The 13053-nt window shown below is 39.8% G+C and overlaps 1 protein-coding gene across 4 annotated transcripts in view; it reads right to left on the reverse strand.

Moving 5' to 3' along the window:
• Cip4 (formin-binding protein 1-like Cip4) overlaps positions 1 to 13053 on the reverse strand; it is a 668861-nt gene that overhangs the window by 228747 nt on the left and 427061 nt on the right. The window lies entirely within an intron of this gene.

Here is a 13053-nt window from a genome sequence, read left to right on the forward strand (position 1 = left end):
TGTAATTGCCATGGTTATGTAATGGATCATCATCACTTAGTATGGATCATCATCATCATCATCATCATCATCATGTACAACTTCCAGTCAATGGCTAGGCCTGTTTAGAACATGCAATAAGCCTCTCCATCATCACTTTGGACTAGCACTCCCCGATTTTTTTTTCATCTGCTCTTCCACTCCTTTTAGCCATCTGTCCCTTGGTCTTCCACTAGGTCTCCTGCCTTCCACTCCCAACCCATCCATCTTCCTGGGTCCTCTTCTCTCCATTCTCTTAACATGTCCATAGCACCTAAGCCTTGATTTCTCTATGCTATCCTATAATGGTTCCACTTGCATAGTTCTCCAATCTTCTCAATTCTCATCTAATCCTATTTCCTGCTTTCTCTTCCCATAATTACCCAATTTCTGATGTATATGTCAGCATCGTAAAAGAAATGGTGTATAGCTTTTAGTGCCAGGAGTGTCCAAGGACATTTTCGGCTCACCAGGTCCAGGTCTTTCGACTTGACGCCCGTGGACGATCTGCACGTCGTGATGAGGATGAAATGATGATGAAGACAACACATACACCCAGCCCCCGTGTTAGCGCAATTAACCAATGATGGTTAAAATTCCCGACCCTGCCGGGATTAAAACTCGGGACCCATGTGACCAAAGGCCGGCACGCTAACCATTTAGCCATGGAGCCGAACATGTCGGCATTGTCAAATGGTACATCTGGCATATCACTCTTTTGTTGTTTAGAGCTGTTTTGGGGAACATCTTTACTCCATACTAAGCTCATAACCCTCATCTTCCTTAACATTTCTTCCATTTCCCTCCACTAAGATATGTGGGTAATTGAAGCTCTCCAATTTCCTCAGTGCCCTGCCCCCGCAATTGATATTCCAGCTGTTGGTCAATCGTTCTTCCTGGTTGAATGCACTATCTACTCTTCCTTACTCTAAACTCCATGCTATATTGTTGTACTATTTCATCCCTAACCAACAATTTGTCTGCAAACACCACTGCTTTCATTCTTTCTTCCCCAATTCCCTCTGCCACTCTTGCCATTATATCAACCATTACTACAATGGAAAGTAATGGAGAGAATGCAGTTTCCTGTTACAAACCATTCTACTGCTCTAGCCAATCTGTTCTCTCTTTTCCTACTTTCACTCAACTCACACGATAAATCTCCTTTACCCTCCATATACAGTAGTCTGTTTCCAAAGGCCCTTCTTTTCCAGAGCCTTCCTAATCTTGCTTCTACATACACTTTTCAATATCCACAAAGGCCATCAGTAGATCTTTATTCATAATGCCTTTCTTGTAGCTGTCTTACTGGAAAGATGAATCTACAGTGGATCTTCCTGATCTGAAGCCATTCTGTTCTTCCCTCAAACCACCTTCTACTTTAGGACAAATCTGTTTCTCCACAATCTTTTCAAAAATCTTTACATAATAACACAGGAAGATTTCCCGATAGTTCTTACACTCCCTTTTACTTCCTTTCTTGAAGATAAGTACAATTATTCCAGTCTTCTTCCAGTGGCATATACTGACGGCTCCCAAGGCTATCTATCAGTGAAGCCCAAACCTGAATTGAGAATGATGGAAGTCTAAAGCATATTATAATGCAAGCATCTGATACAATGTTCCACTTACAAAACTTGAAAGCAGTGAGAAAAAACGTCGTACGTATTATATTTCTGAAAGCAAGGCATAGGAGACTGATATTGCAGCCCAGATTCTCATCCCTCTCCCCTCAACCCACCTTGCACGGCTTGCTGATGTATGTCCGATATGTGCTAGGACCGGGGTGATAGCTGTGCTATGCCTCACTCCATCAGATCGCCACTGCTAACCATCAACCATGAGTTACTCATCGTATATACTTCCTCACCTCATACTTCCAACTTAATTATATAGATAACAGAGCACCGGTATTTCACTCCCGTTTACTTCTACATCCTTGTAGGAAGACGCTGCAGGGCTGCTGTTATAGGAGTAATATAGGTTTCATTTTATAGGTAGATCTGCTAAAATGAAATGCATTCCTTCAGGTTTAGTGTTCTCTTTTGTTGCTTGCAATCGAACCCGTTATCACAGATCGGACACCACCACTGATCTCCCGGAACCTAATTAACCAATGAACGATGGGTACAACTGCTGTAAAATTCAACATGTTTATATAATAATAATAATAATAATAATAATAATAATAATAATAATAATAATAATAATGGTGCATGGCATCTGTATAGGCTTGGGGATGACCTAAGCAGGATAAAATGAATGGTGAAGACATCATAAACACCCAGTCCCCAAGCCAGCAGAATTAACATTGTGAAGGGGTTGATTCTGAAAATTGAACCGGGTTTAGCAGACCAAAGGCAAGCATTCTATCCATATAGCCACAAAGCCGGATTTCAATTTGCTAAACCTCAGGCTACCATCTTCAGCGATCAGTTGTTGAGTATTGGCAGTAGCAGAGGCCAGGGCAGTAGCAGAGGCCAGGGCAGTAGCTTGCGAAGCAGCCTTGACAACACAGCAGGCTTCCCCGTTGGCTATTGGCTGCAGCTCAACTATTGAAAGAGGTAACCTAAGTCTAGTGGTAGCCCACGTCTTGATACTAGCATACTCCACTGTTGTCTTCTCCTTCACCTCAACTCTCCTCAACTGATGTAGCCACCATTTCCACCTACTCTCACATTTCCACACTTGCCTTATCTAAACCTGGTGCCTTCCCTCCTTTCATCTTCCTCAGTGCTACTTCCCTTGCTCCCATGTTGAGTCCGTTTCAATTTGTACTGTAACATGTTGGCGGGGTAAATAAATGAATAAATGAGTACAGAACCTGGTAGCGTCCTATTCTAAGATTTATTAACTTAGCACTATAATTACAGATTTACACACACACAGACAATAGCCGAGATTACAAGTTACACAAGTACACAGTTACACACTTACACGATTCGCGCTCTCTCTGTTAATTTCTCATGTCCCATTTACAATGAGACATACACACAGAGTCCCTGATTATTTACACTACACTCACTCAGCCACTCAGTCACACTCGTTAGCGCTGTCACGGTCCACAGCCTACGCGTCTCGCAGGTTGGGATAGTATCCGCTGTTCACTCAATCCGTCGAACCCCGTTTGCAGTCTACACACGTCGTCACCCAGTGCTCCCTTCTTCGCCACTCCAGAACACCCAAGGTTCTTCTCCAGCAGCCAACCACAAGGGACACATACACACACAACGTCAGGGGAACAGGAACGAGTCCTCGGCTCCAACAGGCAGACAATCCATCAGGCTGCACTCTCCCAGGCCATCACTGACTGCACTCCAGCGAACTCAATCTTGCTCTCACTCACTTACTCTTACTCACTAACTCCGTCTAACTCTCACTGACCGACTGACTCTCACTCCAAGTTACTCCTCTCATTATATACCCGCTCTGGGCCTTCCAGAACAGTCCGGATGCTAGATGTATCCAAGAACCTCGTGAGATAGAAGACTCCAGATTAATCTTTCAGTCGTTTCCGTAGTCCTCTGCTGCGGGACCGCAGGCGGAGGCGAGAGTGCCTGGCCTAGCACTAAAGAGCTGCACGTGATTGGCGCGGCTGAAGTAAGGGGGCTGGCCGAATACGGTGACAAGGCGGGCCCGTAGCAAGTTGGCATGGGGGACACTATAACCATTACAGTACTTTATCTTCATCCTCCTCAATTACTTTCTCTTCTGAGATTCAATTTTGGTTAAGCAATTTTCCAAAGTTCTCCCTCCACAACATTTTGAGTTCCTCCTTCTCCAACTTCTTGCCAACTTTACTAACCATTTTCACATACTCCATCATATCCTTTCCTTCTCTTACTTTTAATTGTTCCACACAATACATTATTACTACCTTCACTAGAGCCTGCCTGGTGGTCACAATTGTTAAGTCATAAGGTCTTTATGGTCTGACACTGTGGTTAGTCAGTTCATGTCCCGTTTATTAAAAATAATCACCATTAGAATGTTGGCCGGCAGGGTACGAGAAGTGATAGTATGCAATTTCTAATCACCAGACTGTGTGCTAAGAACCTGGGTGCAATTTCAAACTTCTTCTCAGTGTTCATAAGGAGTGAGGGCATATGATACCGTTGATGGTGATTAATCCATCAGAGGGGACATTGAACCTGAGCAGACCGCTTGGTGTTAGTTGACAGGCATAGGTTATGTGCCGACACCAGCTTCCAACCTCTCCCTACCTCATCACACACACAGATGCGCAATTCACCTATGGGCATCAAGTAGAAAGACCTCCACCAGACCTCTCCAGAGACTACACATCACATCCCTACCTTCGCTATCTTCTTCCTTCATCCTGGTCCAGTTTTCCATCCACCTTCTCTCTTCTGTGACACCCTTTTTATGCTCCTTTCTTTCTGGCCTGACACTCCTCCCTTGCTTCCACCATCCTATGTTGGAACCATGTCCTAGAAGTACATTTCTTCTTTCATTCTATCATTCCACCATGGGATTTCCTTCCATCTCTTCTTCATACTAGCCCTTCAACATACTGCTTCTGCTGGTGTGTTTCTGAATATTCTCCATTCTCCTTTTCCTGCTTTTGCTTCGTCCATTGACATGTTTTCCTTTACTATTTTCATATATTCTTCCCTAGTTCTCAACTCTTTCAGCTTCCATACTTTTATTCACCTCTCTTGATATTCTGTCCCATTCTTGCACTTGGTCTCTCTCAGGTTCATTACTAGCACTCGATGGTCACTATCCAAGGCCTCTGATGTCCGTAATGCCTCTTCATCATTTTGCTGACAAAGACCATATAGTCCACCAGTGATTATCTAGACCAGTCTCTATTGCACCAGGTTATTTTAAAACTTTTTCTTTTCCTACTAAGAGTTTCCTTCTGTAGAAATCCAGCAACTTCTCACCTCCCTCGTTTCAATTCCCACATCCCTCTGTTCCAAGCAAATTTTCACATCCTTACCTTCCTTTTCAAATGTGTGCATTCAAATCCCCCAACACTAACATATTCCTTCCTCCTGGCTGCTTCCATATTTATTTCTTCTTTTTCTTGTGATGTGCAGTCTCTTTGTGGGGCCTTCACTTGCATCATCACTAAGTTCTTTCCCTTCAGTGCTATTTTTAACTTTTATTATTCTGTTCCTTATTTCCTTCACTTCCTCCTTTAAACAATCTCTCATCAAGATTCCCACTCCACTCCTCCTTCCTTCCTCATTTTCAATTCAGTATAAATTTCAACATCTTCTCAGTTCTCTCCTGCCTTCCCCTTTCCATCTTGTTTCTACCAATCCAAGCAAATCCAATCTCCTCCTTTCCATCACATCTATAACTCTTCCACCTTCCCTGTCAGTGATTCTATATTTAGTGTTCTACTCTACACTCTGGAACACTTCTTTTATTTCATCTACTCTGGGTCTTATTTCTTCTATCATTCCCTGGATTGGCCTCAGGCTCCAAGAAGTCATCAACTGTTCCGAAAGTATTGGAAGAATTGGTCATAGTCTGTGTTTTTCTAGCCTTTCCGAGGATCAATGGATCAAGGAACAGTAGGAACTTGGACTAATTGGTATTAGGGATTGTCCAGATAAGCAAAAATCTGATCTGGATAATCAAATTCAAAATATGAATGTAATAAAATAAATATACAACAGGTACAGTAGAGTATATGAAAAATTTATAAACAATTATGAATTAAAAATTTAAGATAGATGCCCATGAAGATTAATAAAATAAACATGCAGTACAATATAATAAACATTTATGAATAATTACAGAGCTTAAAAGCTTACATAATGTACACACGTAATAAGAAGAAAAAAGGGAGTGGGGGCTCCTCATGTCCGGATAACTAAAGTCCAGTTAATCAAGTTTCTACAGTATTAAATTTTGTTGAAAGTATTTGTATGAATATAAATAGACAGTTATAGATAGGAATAGACAGGTTTTATGTTTGGTAGATCTAGAGAAGACATATGACCGAGTATCAAGGGAAAAATATGTTAACCGTACTGTGGGATTGTGGGATTATGGATGGATTATTTCAAACTATCACAGGTATTTATGTTGACAATCGGGCTGCAGAGTAATTTGATGGTAGAAAGAGTTCTTGGTTCAAAGTAGTGCCAGGGGTTTAACAAGGTTGAAATCTTTGTTGTTCACAGTATACACAGATCATTTGCTGAAAGGTCTAAAATGCCAGGAAAGGATTCAGTTAGGTGACTTGTAATAAACAGTTTGGCCTACGCTGATGACTTGGTGGTAATGGCAGACTGAACTAAAAGCCTGCAGTCTAAGAAGCCTTTCATATTGATAAGATCAGCATGCTTTTGTGGTATACTGGAGCAGTAAACAACACTTGCCTGAAGCTGGTTATGCAGTGTAAACAGGAACACACAACATTCATAAGATAAATAGCATTACCAAGCTGTGTATTGCTGACAAAGTGCAATAACAGAATATACATATTTACAGTGCCATCTACCATTTCAAAATTAAAGAATAAATAATAATGTTATTTGCTTTACGTCCCACTTCCTACATTTTTACGGTTTTCGGAGACACCGAGGTGCCAGAATTTAGTCCCGAAGGAGTTCTTTTACGTGCCAGTAAATCTACCGACACAAGGCTGACATATTTGAGCACTTTCAAATACCACCGGACTGAGCCAGGATCGAACCTGCCAAGTTGGGGTCAGAAGGTCAGCGCCTCGACCATCTGAGCCACTCAGTCTGGCTCAAAATTAAAGAATCATCCCCTTTCCTTCTTGGAAAAGAATGTTTCTATTTCAATTCCTTCTTCACCACAGTAGCAACATGCACTGCCCTGTGAATTCTGAGTGTGTTAAGGTTATAGGCCAAAGACAAATGGGTTGGAAGTCACAATAACTCCACTTCGAGTAGCAAGTATCTTGTCAGGAAATAATAATAATATTGGACCAAAATTCCTGGAAACAGAGATAAGATGTATAGAAAGGTTCAAGAAGTTCAAGTAGCTTAGTGAGAAGATACAGGAGAATGGACAAGAAAAGGCTGCAGTGAAAGATCGGATCTCAAAAATGGAGAGAGCATACGGCTTGGCAAAAAACATCTACAATAAGAAGTGTTTATCCCGGAGTTCCAAATTAAAACATTACAACACCGTGGTCAAAACAGAATCCCTGTATGCCAGTGAATGCCTGTCCATGAACTACAAACTGGAGAAGCTAGAGGTCCTGGAAAGAAGAATCCTCAGAAATATTATGGGAACTGTCCAAACTGAAAGCGGATGGAAACTTTGGAGCAACAAAGAAGTTTACCAGAAGGTGGAAAGAATCTCAGAGACCATGAAGAAAAGGAGACTGGTGTTTCTAGGGCATCTGTACAGAATGAACGCAAACAGACTTGCCAAACAGGTATTTTATAACCTCTGGAGAAAAAAGACCACTACAGCATGGATTAAGGAAACGAAGAAGGATATGGAAAGGTTAAATATCTTGGAAGACCAGCTGTTAGAAAGGAATATGTTTAGGAACACATTGAAGAATTAGGAAGGTGTTCAAGTTGCAGGAAGAACTAAGAAGACCGGAAGAGCCTGGACAGATGAACAACGGAAGCAGGCCAGCGAACGCATGAAGGAGTATTGAACACTGAGAAAACTCTGTACGAAGAGAAAGAAAATAAAGTTGTAACAAGATCCTTAGTGGGCCATTCGCTTGTAAAAATAAAAAATAATAATAATGTTATTAGCTTTACATCCCATTAACTACTTTTAAAGCTTTCCGAGATGCCAAGGTGCCAGAATTTAGTCCCACAGGAGTTCTTTTACATGCCAGTAAGTCTACCGACATGAGGCTGTGTCTCTACAACTATGCACGTTTCAGCGTAATTCTACATTCCTACCTTCTGCTGCCGGGTCTTTTTTCAACAGCCGTGCTGCTGCCTTCGCTACATACTGCTTGGCTTGCCTGCTGCAACTTTTACCCAAGGACATGTGACTGTGATGTCATTGTTCTGGAAAACGCTGGCTCTCTCTTACTTCCGATTATAGATTTTTCCACCCAGGCTCCAGCCCTCACAAGTCAGTCTCGGATCGTTACGGAGTGGTGGAGCACCGAGGAACTGTGTACCGTCCTATTATTTGGCCATTTTACATCGTGCAACTTGGTGAGCAAGAAAATCATTATGCTATTTTGACTTTTATTAGCCTGCTTGGCCTTATTTCCTTTCTTTAGACCTGGCCTCTTATGTACTTTTTCATTCAGCCAGCTAGTGTCAGTGTTAACTCAAGGTGCAAAATTTCTCTTTTTCAATGCAAGTTTATCACTGGAACTATACTCTGGACAGGGGAGCATCAATTGTATTCACCTATTTACGTGCTTGTGATACCTCCTGGTTGTTCAACACTTATTTCTCAAGCAAATAAGCTACCCGGCGAAGAATCTCTTCCTCCTAACATCCATCTTTACTCCCCTCTCCCATTCTTTTCCTTGAATTTCTATAATATCATTCCACTTCTTTGCTTTTACTTTTCTTTTGGGAATTCCTTCACCATTTTGAATATTTTTACAATTCTGTAATTATATCTGTGTCACGACTAAATTTATATTTACCTATCGGATGTACTCCTACTATCTTTGTGATATTTGTAAATGTGGCATTATACTGCTTCGTATCTCTTGATTTCAGAGCTGTTCCTACTACTGTCATTGCTCGCTTCATTATATTGGTGTCCTAATTTTTACAAAAACTTCTATTTCTGGTTGACCATAAAATATATTTATCTGTTCTGTTAATATTCTGCTTCTCTCTATTCTAACTATTTCATTTCTTTTTAATCCTCTGGGGCCCATCACCTTCTCTTTGTGCACCATACTTTCTGCATATGTGTTTACTGTGCCACCTACTATGTACGGCACAAGCTACTACAGCTGTCATATTTGAGCACCTTAAATACCACCGGACTGAGCCAGGATTGAACCTGCCAGCCTGAGATCAGAGAGCCAGTGCTTCAACCATCTGAACCTCCCAGCTCTCAGGAAATAGCAAGGAGAATTATCATATCACCTATTGTGGTAAACTATTTCCTGAAGTTAAAGGAATAATACGGAAAAGAGGAAGTCACCATGAAGACTACAGAAGCCGAAACCTACGCAGAACGACCAAGTTATTAGCATAGTTGGAAAGTAATCGAGTAAAAGTAATTGAATTACTTGCAACCAATACCTTTTTATTAATTTTTACTTGTAATCATCACTTTTTATAAAATGTCATTTTTACTTGTAATTTACTTCTTGGAATAAAATTGTAATTGTTACACTCTGTAATCGTTACATTCTAGTAACTGATATACATTGCACTGAAAACTTGGCAACAAACCAGTGGCCATACCAGTACTGGATGAGATGCTTTCTTATCGCTTCAGTGCATCCAAAGATATCAAACTTAATAGACAATATCCATCGCTATTGGAGATGTTCTTAAAATTAAAAACAGGCATTCTATCAAAGGCCTCAGTAGAGCATCTTTCCAGAAACTGCAAAGATGTATTTTTCCCCCAGAGATCGAGGCTGAGTGGTAAGAATTTTAAGAACTAATTATTTTGTAAAGTAAATGACAAATTATCTGAAGTGCTTCAAGTCAATAACCAAAATAAAAGTTATGACAAAAATATATTTTTGAAGTTGCAGAGTATCATGTATAGTGTCTCATTTAGCGACGGATAATAGGCTATTATTGTCTCTGTGCTAACAAACACAAAGTGAAATACAGGTAATTCCTTTTTTCCTTACAAATTTTGCTCTATTTAAAAAAGTCTGTCATTGATTTCCTTAAGCCTGGCATTCTGTAAAGTAATTGTCATTTTTAATTTTACTGATTACATTTTGAAAATGTAATTTGTAATTGAGTAACTTGGTGCTAGTTGAACAACAGTGGGACAACTCGCACAAGATTCCACTACTTTGTCCTGAAGTTTATAGTACCCAGAATAGTCAGTCAAAACAACCTTTTGAAATACAAGTAGGAAAAAGGTAGAATTGTATGATAACAACTGAGGAGAACAGAGTTTAGTGGGATAGAAAGCATGTGACTTGGAAGAAAGAATGGAAATGTGTTATCTTCAGCGATGAAAAGAAATTAAATTTGTATTGTTCTGATGGTTGGTTACTCTACTGGCATGAACCTCAGAAAATAAGAGCAGGTATCACGAGATAACAAGGGAGAATCTCTGATGGTAAGGGGAGGATATGGTTATCAAGGAAAGGCATGTTTCTATTTCTCCTCATGCCACACAAAACTGTTCAAAGACCCCCTTTTACCAGTTGCAGAGGAAAATGACACAGAGTCCTGGATATTCCTAAAAGACAATGTATCAATCAATCATCTCAATTAACCATGAAGTAGTTTCAGTGCGAAGACGCTAAAGCAAATGAGTGGTCAACCGTTTCTCCAAATTGTAGCCCCGTGGAAATCTTTTAAGGACTCTTTTGCAGGACTGTGTATGAAGGAAAGAAGCAGTATGTAAATATGAAAGAACTGAACACGCCTATAATTTCTGTACAGAAAAATATTAACATTTCTCTATTATGGAAATTTGTGGAGAGTATGACTGGCTGTGTGTGTTAGGTAGCTGTGAAGAAAGGCTCATATACCAAATATACCTAATCATTTATTGTGAATTATTTGTCTCTCCTTTGTAAATTAACAACAATTTTGTTTGTATTTTCCTACAATGAAAACCTTTTCTTTAGATGGTCCTATCATTTTGCAATGCACCTTAATATCTTGGACCTTGATTACAGGTGCAGCAAGTATGATATGAAAATTAGCATTTCTAAGACTATAAGGAAGTCAGATGAGAAGAAACCTATGAGGATTGAATGCCAGGTAAGGAATACAAAACTGGAAGAGGTGGATCATTGCAAGTACTTAGGATGTGTGTTCTCCCAGAATGGAGAGTGAAAATGAATCACGGTGTAGCAAAACAGTTGCAGTTGCCATCTGCATTATGTAAGTGAATTCATGGACAAAACCATCTTTACATCAGCCTGTTTTCAGACTGACTTTGCTGTACGGCAGTGAAATCTTGGTGGATTCAACATATCTTCTTAAGTCAGAAGTAAGAGGCATGAAATGATTGCTGATATTTAAAAGGTGGGAACATTGGCAGGAGGATATTCAGAATGAAGAGAGAAAGACTAAGTTAGGAATAAACTCTATGGATGAAGCTGTATGTATAAACCAAGCTACGGTGGTGGGGTCATGTGATGCGAGTGAAGGAAGATAAGGTTACCTACGAGAATAATGGACTCTCAGCCATGGAGGTTAAGAGAAGTAAAGAGAAACCAGGGAAATTGTGATTAGACTGGATTTTAAATTATAAGATGTGTGGAACTAAATGAGGCCGCAGAGCTAGTTTGAAACAGAGGATTGCGGAGGTGTTTAATTAATTCACAGAAGTTTGCAGACTGAATGTTGTAAGTCATAACTGTATATAATGAAGGTATGTATTGTACCAGGAATGCTCAGTACATGTTGTATTTTTTAAGATGAATATTATTTAATCGTCACGCACGTCATTTACTGCAAGCTTGGTATGTCTAAGTTTAGCAGAGCGAGACAGCATGAAGCGCAAACAATTGCGAGTGACGTAGGTGCAGGAACAAGATAGACTACCCGCCCGCTCAGCCACTTGCCACACGACATGGACTAGCGTTGCAGAATAAACGTCATGCCTTCCAGAAACTTTGATTCGGAAATTTTCAAAAACTTCTGTGATAGTGGTTGTATCAGCTCGTGAGATACATCATTTTGTAGGGAATTATGTGAACGTCTACCATATTAAGTTTCAAGCAAATCCACCGAGGGATTTTCGCGTTATTCCACTTCTTAAGAGTCACGACATCTGATGATGTATGAGCTCAAATCATACATAAGACGAGCCAGCTAAGCAGTAGATACCAGTCACAGCTGGGAGTTCTGATGTGACAGACTCACCACAGTAAGTCGTAATTCTGTTCATCAGAACACAGTACTGTTCAAAATCTATCTCAAAGTCTGCGAATGAAATGAACTCAGATTCTACAAGTAAATCGGACTTAGAATTTGTGTGCAAGTAAGGACTTTGATATTTGTCAAAGTCTTTAAAAATGTTCAATGGATTGTGGAACTTCAATTTCTCACCATCAAGTGTTATAAATGTGCTAAGGGACTTTGATATTTGTCAAGTCTTTAAACTTTTTCAACGGATTGTGGAACTTAGATTTCTCACCATCAAGTGCTGTAAATGTGCTAATTATTTCAAAGTGACACACTGCAATATTATGTCATTAATTGTGGTGTTTTCTCTTAGAATGTCTCTAGTTTAAAACTCAGTTCAATTTATTTCATTTTCTACGCAAAGGTAATCTTGAAAGTGCTTAAACTGCTTTGCTATAATAATACAAGTGTTTGCCTATTGCGCAATTCAATACTCGAGTGCTCCGAGACAGGTGATTGATTCTGTGTTGAAGTGAATGGTAATCAATTCAAACTGGATTGAATTTATAACTGTACATAATTCCTACACTTTATTATTTCATAAGAGTACTCAAGTGCTCTGATACAGGTGATTGATTCTGTGTTGAAGTGAACGGTAATCAATTCAAACTGGATTGAATTTATAACTGTACATAATAATTTCCAAACTTTATTATTTCATAAGGGTGCTAAACAATTTATCAGTTCATCGCTAATAGCAGTGTCCAATGGATAAACTCTTGAGCAGCTATTTTTTTGTGTGTCAAGAGCAACATTATTTACCGTGGAAAGCAACCACGAACAATGCACAATACATGAACAAGCTTTAGTTTCATTATTTCCAGAAGCCAATACCCATGAACTGTGTTTTATTTTTTTTCTTTCTTAATTCAATGCTACTCACATCTGCAACTTCTTAAATGACATTTAAATTCTGCTGTCTACAAGTGACAAGTAAAGTTCTGACTACCTCAAACTTCGTGTTACGTCAATATTAAAGTCAATTATTGGTGCCGAATAAATGTGTGGGGGGACTGTG

Source organism: Anabrus simplex, chromosome 3 (assembly GCF_040414725.1).
Source record: "Anabrus simplex isolate iqAnaSimp1 chromosome 3, ASM4041472v1, whole genome shotgun sequence".
Taxonomy (NCBI): domain Eukaryota; kingdom Metazoa; phylum Arthropoda; class Insecta; order Orthoptera; family Tettigoniidae; genus Anabrus; species Anabrus simplex.